An 18,569-nucleotide genomic window follows, 5' to 3' on the forward strand; every position below is an offset into this window, starting at 1 on the left:
GGAAGATGGTCTTTAAAAGTAGGGTAGTGGGGGAAGCAAACAGGTAAATAAACTGAAAAGGAAATATGAAACATCAATAACATGACAAATGTCACATGAAAGCAGTAAAAGAGAAGACTGAACCAAGCCTGCATTGGAGCTGAACTCTGAGCTACTTTCTGATAACTGAGTTATTTCCAGATAAGCACCTGTTCCAGGGAAGTTGCCCCCCTAGCTGACTGTCAGTTTAGGGAGAATGTAATGACATTTAACCTGACATTCAAGGCTCAAACTTGACCTTCAACTTTCCCAGTGATCTTTCACCAAACATTCATTTTGGTTGCTGTTTTTCTTCGTCACCTATAAAATGTCTCTTTCAAGAAGGAATCTTTGATCTGGCTTTCTCGGGAACGGTTTTCTTTATGACAAATTTTAAAAAAAACTTGGGGAGGCATTCATTAGCAATCTCCTGAGAGGCTGCATAGCTTCAGGAATCAGTGAGATACTCTGTGGGCCTATTTTACTGAAACGATGAAGAGAATGACGATGCTTGCCAAGGACAATGTGTGTAAGAAATAGGTTTCACACACAGTCTTTGGGGGAAGGGAAATTTGGCGATATGCATTGCAGACCTTTAACAACAGACCTATCGTCCCACCCAGCAATGTTCTATTCTATTCTAAGAATTTATCCTAAGAAACAGTGAGACTTGTGCTCAGAAATAATAGTGGGACTTCCCTGGTTAAGAATCCATCTGCCAGTGAGGGAGATATGGGTTCAATCCTTGGTCCAGGAAGACCCCATGTGCCGAAGAGCAACCAATCCCACGCACCACAACTACTGAAGCCTGAATGTTCTAGAGCCCACGAGTAGCAACTACTGAGCCCATGTGCTGCAACTACTGAAGACTGCTCACCTACAGCCTGTTGCTTACAAATTTTCAACTATGTAAATGTCCAAAACCTAGAGCCTTGTCAAGACAAATTTGGGGAGTTTGTGAGAAGAATACTACATAGTCACTAGGACAAAGGAAATTTTCAACAATACTATATTTACTAAGCATAAATAAACTACAAAACAATATATACAGTGAAGTACTATGCTTGGGTTCATTGAGCCAGTGTCGACTTCAGCTTTTTTCCTCATTCACCAAATACTTTAGAGAATCTACAAATGTCAGATGTTATTTCCGACTCTAGAGGACACAGCAATGAACTGAAATTTACATTTCTGAGGTAACTGTGGAAGTGCTACAAAGGACACACTTGGGGGGTGGTGGGAGCACGTAAAGAGGAAACCTCACCCTGAAACACTTTCTGCGAAGTGCACCCAGTAAGCACAACACCCAGCAGAGGCCAGTGCATGCAAGCATGCAATAAGCAGCCACCAATTGGCAGACTTCCTCTGGGGGCAAATCTCTCCACCCTGGGCAGCAGTCACCATACAGGGCAGGACCAGAAGCCACCTTCCCCTCTGATGTCCTGCTGTGATCCAGGGTCTGCCTCTTCAGGGAGACTCCTCTTTCCTTTATGGTAACTATCTCCTATTAGCCCTGATCCTTCTCCCCAGAAGGCTCCTTGGTGTCTCTGGAAATTGCCGAGATGGGGAGCAGGTGGTAGGAGGTGGGGCTGGGCAGAAATGTCCATAGAACTTCTCTCTGGAAGCGAGCTTGTCCTGGCTCCTGCTGAGTCAAGATGCTTTGTGATCATCTTCCCTGTAACTTGGGCTTCTCAGGTGGCACTAGTGGTAAAGAACCCACCTGCCAGTGTAGGAGACATAAGAGACTTGGGTTCGGGTCAGGAAGATCCCCTGGGGGAGGAGGGCATGGCAACCCACTCCAGTATTCTCACCTGGAGAATCCCATGGACAGAGGAGCCTCGCGGGCTACAGTCCATAGAGTCACAAAGAGTTGGATATGACTGAAGTGACTGAGTATACATACATGTACACACAAATTATGTAACATACATGACATACATGTATGTAACATGTGTTACACACATTAACTCTTTTGCCATCCCTTGAAAAATATTTCCTCAATTTTCAATAATGCCCCCTCTGAGGGTGGTATGAATGTGTGAGTCTGAATTGAAAACTAATTACCAGTTGAGCACAATCTCTGGAAATCTTTTCTCCTCTGAGAAAAACTTAAGTTTTAGTGGAACTATCCTGATGCTCTCGCAGGGCTGGGCCCTCAGGGTGTTGTCCCTCGTGAACCCAGCGTGGAGTGGTGAGAAGAGTAGTTTTCCCCAATATGTCATCCTGGAGAATTAAAAGTGAGCCAGATATCACTTTATCATCACTGAGATGGTTATAATAAAGAAGACAGATAATTGCAAGTGTTGGTGAGGATGTGGGGGAACTGGAATCCTCACATACTGTTGGCAGGGATGTAAAATGGTACAGTCACTTTGGACAAAAGTCTGGTTGCATTTCACACAGAGTTCCCATTTCATGCAGCAATTTACTTCCAGATACATTCCTAAGAGAAGTGAAAAAAATGTCCACATAAAAATTTGTACATGACAGTTCATTTATTATTCACAATAGCCAAAAGATAGAAACAACCTAATTCCATCATCTGATGAATGGTTTAACAGAATGTGGTATATTCATAAATGGAACATTATTCCTCCATAAAAAGGAATAAAGTACAATATGTTTAAAACTTGAAAATAATATGCTAAATGAAACAAACCAGTCACGAAAGACCTCATCTCATATGAAAGCGAAAGTGTTATCGTTCAGTCATGTCTGACTCTTTGCAAACCCATGGACTGTTGCCTGCCAAACTCCTCTGTCCATGGGATTTTCCAGGCAAGAATACTGGAGTGGGTAGCCATTCCTTTCTCGAGGGAATCTTCCCAACCCAGAGATTGAACCCAGGTCTCCTGCATTGCAGGCAGATTCTTTACCATCTGAGCCAACAGAGAAGCCCAGTATAGTTCCATTTATATTAAATGTCCAAAATAGGCAAATAGGATTAGGGGATGATGGTTAAGAAGTATGGGTTTCTTTCTGGGATGATGGAAATGTTCTAAAATTGGTTGTGATGATGCATTGAATTTAAATCAGTGAATTATCTGGTATGTGAATTATATCTCAATAAAGCTGCTACCAAAAAATAAAAAAGCAAGCTGGGATGGACAAGGTGGAATTTCCTCCAGTAATTTTAAAGAGGACTGTCTTTTAAAGGAAATTTCTATTCACCAAAGACCTCCCTCTGCCTACAGATAATCTTTTGTAATGGCCACAACTCTGTATAGTTCAGAAGAGCTATAGAAATATACTTATTAAGAACAACTTAAACTTTAAAAGCATTTACCATGTGCCACTATTCTACACAATTTACTTCACATTAATTTACTCAAAATCATGAAGAAGATTTACCATTATAATATATATATATATTATAGCTAGGAATCTGAAGCATAATTAGGACTGTGACTTGGATCTGGGTCAGCAAACTTTTTCAGTAATGGGCTAGATAGGAAGATCTTGCTTCTCATTTTATATTCTGGCTACATGGGTCATATAGAAACTAGTTTGACAACAATTGTAAACTACACAACACTATTAAATTGCTGTTAAGATGACTTAACCGTAGTATAAAATTTGCTGTTTTACCTTGTTATTGTAAGTTGAATTCATTAAGAAGCATTACCAAGTCTTTAGCAAAAGTTACCTTCAAAAGTCATTCTTGTTTGATAGTTGTTCAGAGTGGTTCTTCTCACTCAGAAAGATTTTAATCTTAGCCTTGTGCTGAAAAATCTGCAATAAAACTTTTTACTACTGCTAGCCATGACACTGCTATAAAGCAGGGTAAGTCAGGATATCAGCTTCTGTGTTAGACAAAAATTCACAGAACCAATAATGGTTAAGTCCATTTACAGTGAATGAAGTTCATTGTTACAGTACTGGCTTCAAAACACATGATATACTCAAATATTTTCCACAAAATATTTACTCATAAATAATATAATGAATAACCATAGCCTTTATTTTTTAAATTAATTTATTTTAATTGGAGGCTTATTACTTTACAATATTGTAGTGATTTTTGCCATATATTCACATGAATCAGCCATAGGTGTACATGTGTCCCCCGTCCTGAACCCCCCCCCCCCACCTCCCTCCCTATCCCATCTCTCAGGGTCATCCCAGTGCACCAACCCTGAGCACCCTGTCTCATGCATCAAACCTGGACAGGCAATCTATTTCACACATGGTAATATACATGTTTCAATGCTATTCTCTCAAATTATCCCACCCTCGCCTTCTCCCACAGAGTCCAAAAGTCTGTTATTTACATCTGTGTCTCTTTTGCTGTCTTGCATATAGGGTCATCATCACCATTTTTCTTATATATGCCTTAATATACTGTATTGGTGTTTTTCTTTCTGACTTACTTTACTCTGTATAATAGGCTCCAGTTTCATCCACCTCATTAGAACTGATTCAAATGCATTCTTTTTAAAGGCTGAGTAATATTCCACAGTGTATATGTACCACAGCTTTTTTATCCATTCATCTGCCAATGGACATCTAGGTTGCTTCCATGTCCTGGCTATTGTAAACAGTACTGTGATGAACACTGGGGTACATATGTCTCTTTCAATTCTGATTTCCTCAGCATGTATGCCCAGTAGTGGGATTGCTGGGTTGTATGGCAGTTCTGTTTCCAGTTTTTTAAGAAATCTCCACACTGTTCTCCATGGTGGCTGTACTAGTTTGCATTCCCACCAACAGTGTAAGAGGGTTCCCTTTTCTCCACACCCTCTCCAGCATTTATCGCTTATAGACTTTTGGATAGCAGCCATTCTGACTGGCGTGTAATGGTACCTCATTGTGGTTTTGATTTGCATTTCTCTGATAATAAGTGATGTTGAGCATATTTTCATGTGTTTGTTAACCATCTATATGTCTTCTTTGGAGAAATTTCTGTTTAGTTCTTTGGCCCATTTTTTGATTGGGTTTATTTTTCTGGAATTGAGCTACAGGAGCTGCTTGTATATTTTTGAGATTAATTCTTTGTCAGTTGCTTCATTTGCTATTATTTTCTCCCATTCTGAAGGCTGTCTTGTCACCTTGTTTATAGCTTCCTTTATTGTGCAAAAACGTTTAAGTTTAATTAGGTCCCATTTGTTTATTTCTGCTTTTATTTCCATTACTCTGGGAGGTGAATCATAGAGGATCCTTCTGTGATTTATGTCAGAGAGTGTTTTGCCTATGTTTTCCTCTAGGAGTTTTAAAGTTTCTGGTCTTACATTTAGATCTTTAATCCATTTTGAGTTTATTTTTGTGTATGGTGTTAGAAAGTGTTCTAGTTTCATTCTTTTACAAGTGGTTGACCACTACTATTCAACATAGTTTTGGAAGCTTTAGCCAGAGCAATCAAAGAAGAAAAAGAAACAAAAGGAATCCATATTGGAAAAGAAGAAGTAAAACTCTCACTGTTTGCAGATGACATGATCCTCTACATAGAAAACCCTAAAGACTCCACCAGAAAATTACTAGAGCTAATCAATGAATATAGTAAAGTTGAAGAATATAAAATTAACACACAGAAATCCCTTGCATTCCTATACACTAACAATGAGAAAATAGAAAGAGAAATTAAGGAAACAATTCCATTCATCATTGCAATGAAAAGAATAAAATATTTAGGAATAAATCTATCTAAAAAAAACAAAACACTTATATATAGAAAACTATAAAACACTGATGAAAGAAATCAAAGATGACACAAATAGATGGAGAAATATACCATGTTCCTGGATTGGAAGAATAGTGAAAATGAGTATACTACCCAAAGCAATCCATAGATTCAATGCAATACCTATCAAGCAAATAATTTCACAATTTGTATGGAAAAACCTCGAATAGACAAAGCAATCTTGAGGAAGAAGAATGGTACAGGAGGAATCAACCTGCCTGACTTCAGACTATACTACAAGGCTGCAGTCATCAAGACAGTAGGTACTGGCACAAAGACAGAAATATAGATCAATGGAACAAAATAGAAAGCCCAGAGATAAATCCACGCACCTATGGACACCTTATCTTTGACATAGGCTTTACATGTGCAACAATTTCATAAGCTTTGCAAATTAACCCAACTATAGTCTTTTCTGCTCCACACATATTTCTACCACCTTCAGTTATAACATACCTGTTCAGTTCCGTTCAGTTCCGTTGCTCAGTTGTGTTCGACTCTTTGTGACCCCATGAACTACAGCACACCAGGCTTCCCTTTCTGTCACCAACTCCCAGAATTTACTCAAACTCACATCCATCGAGTCAGTGATGCCATCCAACCATCTCATCCTCTGTCATCCCCTTCTCCTCCTGCCTTCAATCTTTCCCAGCATCATGGTCTTTTTCAGTGAGTCAGTTCTTTGCATCTGGTGGCCAAAGTATTGGAGTTTCAGCTTCAGCATCAGTCCTTCCAATGAATATATTCAGGACTGATTTCCTTTAGGATGGACTGGTTGGATCTCCTTGCAGTCCAAGGGACTCTCAAGAGTCTTCTCCTGCACCACAGTTCAAAACCATCAATTCTTCGGCACTCAGCTTTCTTTATGGTCCAACTCTCACATCCATACATGACTACTGGAAAAACCATAGCTTTGACTAGACAGCTTTGCTTTGTTGGCAAAGTGATATCTCTGCTTTTTAATATGCTGTCTAGGTTGGTCATAACTTTTCTTCCAAGGAGCAAGTGTCTTTTAATTTCATGGCTGCAGTCACCATCTGCAGTGATTTTGGAGCCCAAGAAAATAGTCTGTCACTGTTTCCATGTTTCCCCATCTATTGGCCATGAAGTGATGGGACTGGATGCCATGATTTTAGTTTTCTGAATGTTAAGTTTTAAGCCAACTGTTTCACTCTCCTCTTTCACTTTCTTCAAGAGGCTTTTTAGTTCTTCTTTGCTTTCTGCCATAAGGGTGGTGTCATCTGCATATCTGAGGTTATTGATATTTCTCCTGGCAATCTTGATTCCAGCCTGTGCTTCATAGAGCCTGGCATTTCCCATGATGTACTCTGCATAGAAGTTAAATAAGCAGGGTGAAAAAATACAGCCTTGACATACTCCTTTCCCTATTTGGAGCCAGTCTGTTGTTCCATGCCCAATTCTAACTGTTGCTTCCTGACCTGCAAACAGATTTCTCAAAAGGCAGGTCAGGTCGTCTGGTATTCCTATCTCTTTAAGAATTTTCCACAGTTTGTTGTGATCTACACAGTCAAATGTTTTGGCATAGTCAATAAAGCAGAAGTAGATATTTTTCTGGAAATCTCTTGCTTTTTTGATGATCAAATAGATGTTGGCAATTTGATCTCTGGTTCCTCTGCCTTTTCTAAATCCAGCTTGAACATCTGGAAGTTCACAGTTCATGTACTGTTGAAGCCTGGCTTGGAGAATTTTGAGCATTACTTCACTAGCTTGTGAGATGAGTGCAATTGTGTGGCAGTTTGAGCATTCTTTGGCATTGCTTTTCTTTGGGATTGGAATGAAAACTGACCTTTTCCAGTCCATGGCCACTGCTGAGTTTTCCAAATTTGTTGGCGTATTGAGTGCAGCACTTTCACAGCATCATCTTTTCAGATTTGAAATAGCTCAACTGGAGTTCCATCACCTCCACTAGCTTTGTTCATAATGATGCTTCCTAAGGCCTATTTGACTTTGCATTCCAGGATGTCTAGCTATAGGTGAGTGATCATATCATCATGATTATCTGGGTCATGAAGATCTTTTTTGTATATTTCTTCTGTGTATTCTTGCCATTTCTTATTAATATCTTCTGCTTCTGTTAGATCCATACCATTTCTGTCCTTTATTGTGCCCAGCTTTGCATCAAATGTTCCCTAATTTTCTTGAAGAGATCTCTAGTCTTTCCCATTGTTTTCCTCTATTTCTTTGCACTGATCACTGAGGAAGGCTTTCTTATCTCTCCTAGCTATTCTTTGGGACTCTGCATTCAAATGGCTGTATTTTTCCTTTTCTCCTTTGCCTTTCACTTCTCTTCTCTTCACAGCTATTTGTAAGGCCTCCTTACAACCATTTTGCCTTTTTGCATTTCTTCTTCTTGGGGATGGTCTTGATCCCTGTCTCCTGTACAATGTCACGAACCTCCATGCATAGTTCTTTAGGCACTCTGTCTATCAGATCTAATCCCTTGAATCTATTTCTCACTTTCACTGTATAATCGAAAGGGATTTGATTCAGGTCATACCTGAATTGTCTAGTGGTTTTCCCTGCTTTCTTCAATTTAAGTCTGAATTTGGCAATAAGGAGTTCATGATCTGAGCCACAGTCAGCTCCCGGTCTTGTTTTTGCTGACTGTATAGAGCTTCTCCATCTTTGACTGCAAAGAATATAATCAATCTGATTTTGGTATTGACCCTCTGGTGATGTCCATGTGTAGAGTCTTCTCTTGTGTTGTTGGAAGAGGGTGTTTGCTATGACCAGTGCATTCTCTTGGCAAAACTCTATTAGTCTTTGCCCTGCTTCATTCTGTACTCCAAGGCCAAATTTGCCTGTTACTCCAGGTACTTCTTGACTTCCTACTTTTGCATTCCAGTCCCCTATAATGACTGGATGTTAGTCATTGGGTGTTAGTTCTAGAAGGTCTTGTAGGTCTTCATAGAACCGTTCAACTTCAGCTTCTTCAGCATTAGTGGTTGGGGCATAGACATGGATTAATGTGATATTAAAGGGTTTGCCTTGGAAACGAACAGAGATCATTCTGTCATTTTTGAGATTGTACCCAAGTATTGCACGTCTGACTCTTTTTTTGACTATGATGGCTACTCCATTGCTTCTAAGGGATTCTTGCCCACAGTAGTAGATGTAATGGTCATCTGAGTTAAATTCATCCATTCCAGTCCATTTTAGTTTGCTGATTCCTAGAATGTCAATGTTCACTCTTGCCATCTGCTGTTTGACCACTTCCAATTTGCCTTGATTCATGGATCTAACGTTCCAGGTTCCTATGCAATATTGCTCTTTACAGCATCAATTATTGCTCCACACATCAACATAAAATTGATTTAAAAATTTACTGAGCATGGCCCTGCCCATCAGAACAAGGCCTAGTTTCCCCCTCAGTCAGTCCAGAGAAGTTTCCATAAGCCTCTTATCCTTCTCCATCAGAGGGCAGACAAAATGAAAACCACAATCACAGAAAACTAATCAATCTGATCACATGGACCACAGCCTTGTCTAATTCAATGAAACTATGAGCCATGCCGTGTAGGGTCACCCAAGATGGACAGGTCATGGTGGAGAGTTCTGACAAAAGATGGTCCACTGGAGAAGGGAGTGGCAAACCACTTCAGTATTCTTGTTTTGAGAACCCCATGAACAGTATGAAAAGGCAAAAAGATAGGCCACTGAAAGATGAACTCCCCAGGTCGGTAGGTGCCCAATATGCTACTAGAGATCAATGGAGAAATAACTCCAAAAAGACTGAAGAGACGGAGCCAAAGCAAAACAACACCCAGTTGTGGATGTGACTGGTGATGGAAGTAAAGTCTGATGCTGTAAAGAGCAATAACATACTTGAGGAGATCCTTATTTGGTTCATACTAAAAATAGGTTTTTCACAATTACCTTGAAAATTTTTTTAAAAAACAGCTTTATTGAGATTCAACTCATCTATCATATAATTCACCCATTTAAAGTGTATAATTTCATTTTGAAAATATTATTTCTTGCAGGTTGTGCCATAGAAGCTATTCATAGAGCCTAATTATTCAGTTATTTCAAACTTGTAACTGACTCCTTGAATAAACCACAACTGAGTAGTATTGGTAACATCCATCAACTCATCAAGATTCAAGAGAAAACACTCAAAGTTATTTGCCTTGCTTATTAATTGACTATGACATTGCTCCCAATGTTCTCAACTCTCTGAACAACTGTTCTGGCTAAAACAGTCTTAAATAAGCTTCTTTCTTCTGAGTGCATTTCTCTGGCTGCTACAATCAAACACAACTTAATTAACTTATCCCTAAATGGCCTTCCTTGCCTGGCTAACACATGAGCCACTTGAAAACTTGCTTTGATTGCAGACTCATTTTCATTATTTAATTTTATGAAGAAATTTTGCCATAATGAGATAATTCATTTAAAATTTTCTATTTTTCCTGATGGTTGCTTTCCTGTGAGTTGGGAATACTAGGATATATCCTTAGTCTGGTAAATTAACACAATCTGCTATTTTAGCCCACCAATAGTGTCATTGTATAATAAATAATGCCTTGTCATTGAATTTGATAACAAAATAATCCATAATCCATACTCCAAAATAATCCACACTGGGATTTTAAAGTATGGCATTTGAAGTCAACTTTTCTCCCCCTTTTTTTTTTGACATGATGAATATGCTTTGGTGATTTTAAAATGAAACTGTTGAAGTGTTGGTATGTCCTTAGGGAACAGAGATGGGACACAAAACTCATTTCCCATTGCTAATACAAAGTCTGCTATTAGGTGAAGCCAATAGAGGGGAGTAGGAAAAGCCTGACCTCACTTCCTCCCATGGACACATCAAAATTACTATTTGCAAAGCAACTATTGATTAGAATAACTTTAAAACCAGCAGAAATTATTTTCTATAATTAAAGATATAAAGAAGAAACCAAAATGATATAGGTAGGAGGGGCAGGGATGCAGCATACTTAAGATTCACACTCTTGGAGAGACAACTCACAAACAGGAGGATAAACACAATGTTCAAGATTCTTCCCAAGGAGCAAGGAGTCTGAGCCCTACACTGGGTTCCCCAGCCTAGGGGTCTGGCACTGGGAAGATGAATTCCCAGAATGTCTGGCTTTGAAGACCAGCAGAACTTATATTTAGGAGAGCTGGAGGGCTCAACAAAACAGAAATTCCACTTTTAAAGGTCTCACACAAAATCTCACATGCTCCAAGTCCCAGTACAGAGGAAATACATTGAAAGGGACCCGGGTCAGACACACTTGTTGATCTTACAGTACCTCCCAGAGAGGCAGAAAGCAAAGGGGAAATGCTCTGGGTATACAGATGCTGGCAGAAGCCATTTTGGGGAACTCCTTCTACCAGGAGGACACTGGTGTGGCAAGTGCCATATTGGTGTCCTCTCTCTAGCTTACTAACATCACAGCTTTACCTGCCTACCAGTGGACAGACACAGCCCCAGGACCCAGCCCTGCCCATCCACTGGCCAGAACCACCCTTGGAACTCCTTGGACCCTGTAGTCAGCTGCCCCAGGAATCAGTCTCACTCACCAATGGGCCAGCAGCCTCTGCATGAGGCAAGGCCTGGCAGCCAACCAAGCTAAGGGCCAGGCTTGCCTACCATGTGCCCATAGCAGTTGGTCTCTCTACAACAGAATAGCTCCTGCAGCCCACATAGAAGGCACCCCTAGAGCATGTAACTCTAATGATCAGAGGGAAATGTCTTGCTGGGCCCCATAGGATGTCTCCTACATAAGGTCACTTCTCCAAGACTGAAAAGTGATCAGTCTAATACACACAAACACAGAGAATTAGGCAAAATGAGGAAACAGAGGAATAGGTTGCAAATGAGAAAAAAACAAGACAAAACCTCAGTAAAAGAACTAAGTTAAGAGGAGATATGCAATCTACCTGATATAGAGTTCAATCTAATGATCATAAAGATGTTCAGTGAACTCAGGAGAATAATGGATGAACACAGTGAGATTTCAACAGAGTTAAAAGATACAAAGTAGAAACAAACAGAGCTGAAGAATATAACTGAAATAAAAAACATACTAGAAGGAATCAACAGTAGATTAGATGCTACAGAGAAACAGATCAGTGGAAGACAGTAGTGGAAATAAAAAAAGAATTCTTAAAAAATGAGGAGTGTGGACTTCTTTGGTGGCTCAGTGGTAAAGAATCTGCCTGCCAAAGCAGGAAACACAGGTTTGACCCCTGATCTGGGAAGATCCCACATACCAAGGGGCCAACTAAGCCCAAGTGCCACAACTACTGAACTGACGCTCTAGAGCCCAGGAGCCTCAACTACTTTGAGCCCCTAGAGCCTGTGCTCTGTGACAAGAGAAGCCACATCAATGAGAAGCTTGTGCACCACAACTAGAGAGCAGCTCCCACTTGCTGCAGCTAGAGAAAAGCCCATGCATAGCACAGCCAAAAAGAAAAACAAACATTTTTAAAAAATGAGGAACGTTTAAGAAATCTCTGGGACAACATAAAGCATACTAAAATTTGTATTATAGAGGTCCCAGAAGGAGAAAAGAGACAGAAGGGGACAGAGAACTTATCTGAAGAAATAATAACTGAAAACTTCCCTAAACTGGGAAAGGAAAAACAAAATTCAGGTCTAACAAGCAGAGAGTCCTCAACAAGATGAATCCAAATTGGTCTACACCAACACATACTATAATTAAAATGGCAAAAATTAAAGATGTAGATAGAATATTAAAAGCAGCAAAAGGAAAGCAACTACTCATGTATAAGGAAACTCTCCTACGACAATAAGCTGACTTTTCAGCAGGAACTTTGCAGGCCAGAAGGAAGTGGCACAGTATATTTAAAGTGACGAAAGAAAAAAACCTATAACCAAGAATATTCTACCTGGAAGGGTTACTATTCAAATTTGAAGGATAGACAAAGAGTTTTACAGATAAGCAAAACCTAAAAGAGTTCATTGCCACTAAGCTGGATTTGCAGGAAAAGTTAAAGGGACTTCTCTAAGTAGAAAAGACCACAACCAGAAATTTGAAAATTACAAAGGGAAAAAATCTCATTGGTAAAGACAAACATAGAGTAAAGGTGGTAGACCAACCGCTCATAAAGCTAGTAGGAAGATTAAAAAACAAAAGTAGTAAGATCATTTATATACCAATACATAGTAAAGGGATATACAAAATAAAAAAATGTTAAATGTGACACCAAATTATTCAATGTTGTGGGGAAGGAGTGAAAATGCAGGGTTGTTAGAATGTATTTGAACCTAAGAGATCATCAACTTAAAAAACTATGTTGTTATATATAACCTTATGGCAATTGCTAATCAAAAATATATAATAGATACACACACACAAGAGAAAGGAATCCAAACATAACACTAAAGGTAGTCATCAAGTCACAAGGGAAAAGAGCAAAAAAAGAAAGGAACAAAAAACAACAAAAAGAAAAAGAAAAAATGGACACAACGGCAATAAGTACATATCCATCAATGATTACTTTAAATATAAATAGACTAAATGCTCCAGTCAAAAAACGGAGAGTAGTTGAAAGAATGGGAAAGAAGAACCATTTGTTGTCTACAAGAGATTTACTTCTGATCTAAAGACAAACAGACAAAGTGAGGGGACAGAAAAGGTATTCTATGCAAATGGAAACTAAAATAAAGCTGGTAGCAATATTTATGTCAGTCAAAATAGGCTTTTAAACAAAGACTGTAACAAGTGACAAAGGACAATACATAAGACAAAGGGACTGATCCAATAAGAAGGTATAATCATTATAAATATATATGACCCAACAAAAGAGCACCTAAAATACATACAACAAATATTAGTAAACCCAAAGGGAAAAACTGGCAGTAGCACAGTAATAATAATGAACTTTTAACATCCCACTTACATCAACGGGCAGATCATCCAGACAGAAAATCATTAAGGAAACTGGCCTTAAATGGCACATTAGACCAGATGGATTTTATATATTGTTGTTGTTTAGTTACTTCCATCCAAAAGAAACATAATAGGAAAGAGTTGAGGGGGGCTGGATCAAGATGGTGGAATAGAAAGATTTGGAGCTCACCTCCTCCCACAAATACAGCAAAAATACATCTACATGTGGGAACAATTCTCACAGAATAACTGCTGAATGCTGGCAGAAGATCTCATGAAACCAAAATCACAAGAAAGATCATGTAACCAAGAAGGATGAAATAAAGGAAAAAAGAAAAATGGGATAAGACCAGCAACCCTGGGAGGGAGCTGTGAAAGAGGAAAGGTTTCTTTGTCCTGGAAACCTCCTTCAACAACTGGGAGATCAGCTGGGACAGAAATGGAATTTCAGAGGCTCAGAGAAGAGCACAGCTTCTGGCAGGCAAAGAGAGAGAGACCAGTGTAGGGGATCCTGGTCACCTCCTTGCACCCCCAGCCCAAGAAACAAACCTGCTACTGTGTGTAGGGGCTGGGTGCTAAAACTTGGGTTTCAAAGGACAAACCTGGGGACAGAACTGGGGTTGGCTATGCAGAGATAGCCTGAAAAGGCTGGAATGTGGTCCAAGCAGCAACTGGGGATGTGCACATGAAGGAGCTTGGGTCTGCCATTGAAGCCTCATTGTTAATGTGCATACTTGAAGGGAGAGGCAGGGCCCATCATAGCAGCCTCATTCTTATGGTGGGTACAGCTCCACCTTTACAAGCTCTGAGAGCATGCAAGCATTGGCAGGTTGGCCATACATATAGCTGGGGCTAAAATCCAAGCTGATCCTCAAAGGCCACATGACTTCAAAAGCGGGGCTAAAATCTGAGCTGTGTCCCAGCAGCTGTGTGATCTGCAGATTTATGTGCCACTGGCAGCTTTGTAAACTTAGGGGGATATCCAAGCAGATTACTGGAGCTCCAGTGGGTAGGTCGGGTCTGGCAATAGCGGCTGAAGGCTCTGTGGGAACATGTAGAGGTAGGGCTGAGGTCTGGGCTAACTCAATCGCTCCCGTGGTGAGTTCAGACGTATGACTACAGCAGTCCTGGTGCCTGACCTCAGCGGTTCTGCACCAGTGGGTCCACACTACTGGCTTTGTGAGCTCAGTGCCTAAGAGACACCCAGGCCAACCACCTGAAGTTCCATGGTTGAAGTGGGGCTGGGGGCAGTGCCCCAAACTGTATTTTATGAGCCTGCACAATGGGTGACAGGCGACACCATGGAGGGCACTTCCCAGAATGTAGTTTCTACAGAGGAATCCTCAGTGGCTCATCTCCCAGTGGGAGTGCTCTAGTCCTGCCTACTGCACACTGCAGTTCAGAAACAGATCTGGGGGATGTCTCCTCCAACAACTGGGGAGCAGATCCTGCCCCTGATAGGGCTGTGACAACCACAGACCAAAGAGGAGGTCCCATTCAACGTCCAGTGCAGGTTCTGGTCACCACAACAACATCACACTCCCCTGTCAGGGGGATAATGGCCAACATACACTGAGGAAAGATGTGGCAGGCATCCATACTAAAAACAGCCCTCACACAAAAAACATGAGACTCACGGAGGCTACACAGAGACATTCTCACATTAAAAAACCCTTCAGGACCACAGTAGATAACTGTTTCTCCTAAATTCATAGAGCCAAAGAAGTATAAGTAAAATGAAGAAGCAGAGGAACCACTCCCAATTAAAAGGTCAGGAGAACTTCCCTGAAAGAACAACAAAACAGACCTCTCCAGTCTACTATACCCCAAGTTAAAAAGGAAGTAGTGAAAATACCAATCTTATTAAGAAAGACTATCCATAAAAATGAAGATTACTGTAAAAAGGAACTAGAAATTATAAAGAGACAATTCAGTTTGGTTTAGTTGCTCAATCAGTCATGTTTGACTCTTTGTGACCCCGTGGACTGCAGCATGCCAGCCTTCCCTGTCCATCACCAATCCCCAGAGCTTGCTCAAACTCATGTCCATCGAGTCAGTGATGCCATCCAACCATCTCACCCTCTGTTATCCCCTTCTCCTCCTGTCTTCAAACTTTCCCAGCATCATGGTCTTTTCCAATGAGTCAATTCTTTGCATCAGGTGGCCAAAGTATTGGAGTTTCAGCTTCAGCATCAGTCCTTCCAATGAATATTCAGGACTGATTTCCTTTAGGATGGACTGGTTGGATCTCCTTGCAGTCCAAGGGACTCTTAATGGTCCAACTCTCACATCCATACATGGCTACTGCAAAAACCATAGCTTTGACTAGATGGACCTCGGTCAGCAAAGTAATGTCTCCGGTTTTCAATATGCTAAGTTGGTCATAGCTTTTCTTCCAAAGAGCAAGCGTGTTTTAATTTTGTGGCTGCAGTCACCATCTGCAGTGATTTTGGAGCCCAAGAAAATGAAGTCTGTCACTGTTTCCATTGTTTCCCCATCTATTTGCCATGAAGTGATGGAACCAGATGCCATGATCTTCACTTTTTGAATGTTGAATTTTAAGCCAGCTTTTTCACTCTCCTCTTTCACTTTCCTCAAGAGGCTCTTTAGTTCTTCTTTGCTTTCTGCCATAAGGGTGGTGTCATCTGCATATCTGAGGTTATTGATATTTCTCCCGGTAATCTTGATTCCAGCTTGTGCTTCATCCAGCCCAGCATTTCCCATGATGTACCCTGCATAGAAGTTAAATAAGCCTGGTGACAAAATACAGCCTTGACGTACTCCTTTCCCGATTTTGATCCAGTCTGTTGTTCCATGTCCAGTTCTAACTGTTGCATCTTGACCTGCATACAGATTTCTCAGGAGGCAGGTAAAGTGATTTGGTATTCCCATCTCTTGAAGAATTTTCCACAGTTTGTTGTAATCCACACAGTCAAAGGTTTTGGTGTAGTCAATAAAGCAGAAGTAGATATTTTTCAGGAACTCTCTTGCTTTTTTGATGATCCAACGGCTGTTGACAATTTGATCTCTGGTTCCTCTGCCTTTTCTAAATTCAGCTTGAACCTCTGGAAGTTCTCAGTACATGTACTGTTCACATGCTTTGTGGAAAAATCACCTGTTGAGACAAATGCTGAGCTAAAGGCAGTAAATAGCAAACTGGGTGATGCAGAATAGTGAAGAAGTGAACTGGAAGGTAGAATAATGGAAATCAGTTGATCAAAACAGCAGACAAAGACACACACACAAAATGAAAGCAATATGTGAGACCTATGGGAATATAAAGCATCCCAATCTATGAACTATAGGGATCCCAAAAGGAGAAAAAAGAGAAAAAGGGGTAAAAAATGTATTTTTTTAAATTGTGGCTGAAAATTTCCCAAACCTAAAGAAGAAAAGAGATAACCAGGTATAGGAGGAACAGAGGGTCCCCAACAAGATGAACCCAAGGAGATCTATACCAAGACATATTATAACTAAAATGGCAAAAGTTAGGGATGAAGAGAGGATTCTAAAGGCAACAAGAGAAAAACAAAGTTAATTACAAGGAAACCTCCATAAGCTGATTGCTCTCTAAAAACATTGCAAGCCAGAAGGGTGTAACAAGATATATTTGAAGTCCTGAAATGGAAAAGCTTATAACTTAGGATACTCTACCCAGCAAGATTATCATTTAAAATAGAAGTAGTGATAAAGAATTTCTCAGATAACCAAAAACTAAAAGAATACAGCAAGACTAAACCTTTTAGTTTATTCTTTTAAAATAAAAGAAATATTGAAAGTTCTTTTCTAAACATAGAAGCAAGAATCTATAGGAAAGAGAAGATCATGATTGGAAAGTAGATCATTTAAATTAGCCAGTACACAGATTTTTTTAAAAATTTGTAAAAGCAATGATAATTACAATGAACAGCAAAAGGATAAACATGAAGTTGTAAAAGAGGACATAAAAATCATAAAATGTTGGGGGGAGAGTAAGAAAATATAGATTTTTTTAAAAAGAATCTGTTTGAGCCTATATGATTACCAGTCTAAAGCAAATAGATACAGTAATGCCTTAACATACTTGAAAAACAGGGTAACAAAAAATAAAAACACACAGTTCAGTTCAGTCACTCAATCATGTCCAACTCTTTGCAACCCCATGGACAGGAAGCATACCAGGCTTCCTGTTTGAGCTTACTCAAACTCATGTCCACCAGGTCGGTGATTCCATCCAACCATCTCATCCTCTGTCGTCCCCTTCTCCTCCCGCCTTCAATCTTTCCCAGGATCAAGGTCTTTTCAAATGAGTCAGTTCTTTGCATCATGTGGCCAACAGATTCACAAAACCAAAAAAGAGAGACCATAGCATAATATAAAAGAAAAACCTCAAACTACAAAAGGAAAAACAAAAAAGAAAAAGAAAAGTACAAAGAAGAAATATAAAAGCAACTAGAAAACAAGGTTTCAAGTGGCAATAAATACATATCTATCAATACATATCAATTACCTTAAATGTCAATGAACTAAATGACAATCAAAAAAAGAGAGTGGCAGATTAAATTTTTAAAAAAGAGCCTACAATAAGCTGCCTACAAGAAACCCACTTTAGGGCAAAGGACACACATAGATTGAAAGTGAAAGGATGGAAAAAGATATTTCATGCAAATGGAAATGACAAGAAATTAGTAGTAATACTCATGTTAGATAAAACAGACTTTAAAAGCAAAGCTATAAATAAAGGTAAAGAAGGACACTATATAATGATAAGAGGATCAATACAAGAAGAGGATATTAAACTCATTGATATATATGCACCCAATATAGGAAGAAGTACCTAAATACACACAAAAAATACTAACAAACATATAGGGAGAAATTGATGAGAATACAATAATATTAAGAGACAATAACACCTCACTCACATCAATAGACAGATCTTTCAGAGGGAAAATCAATCAGGCAACGAAATCCTAATAATACAACAGAACAGTTAGACTTGA

Source organism: Cervus canadensis, chromosome 7, assembly GCF_019320065.1.
Source record: "Cervus canadensis isolate Bull #8, Minnesota chromosome 7, ASM1932006v1, whole genome shotgun sequence".
Lineage (NCBI taxonomy): Eukaryota > Metazoa > Chordata > Mammalia > Artiodactyla > Cervidae > Cervus > Cervus canadensis.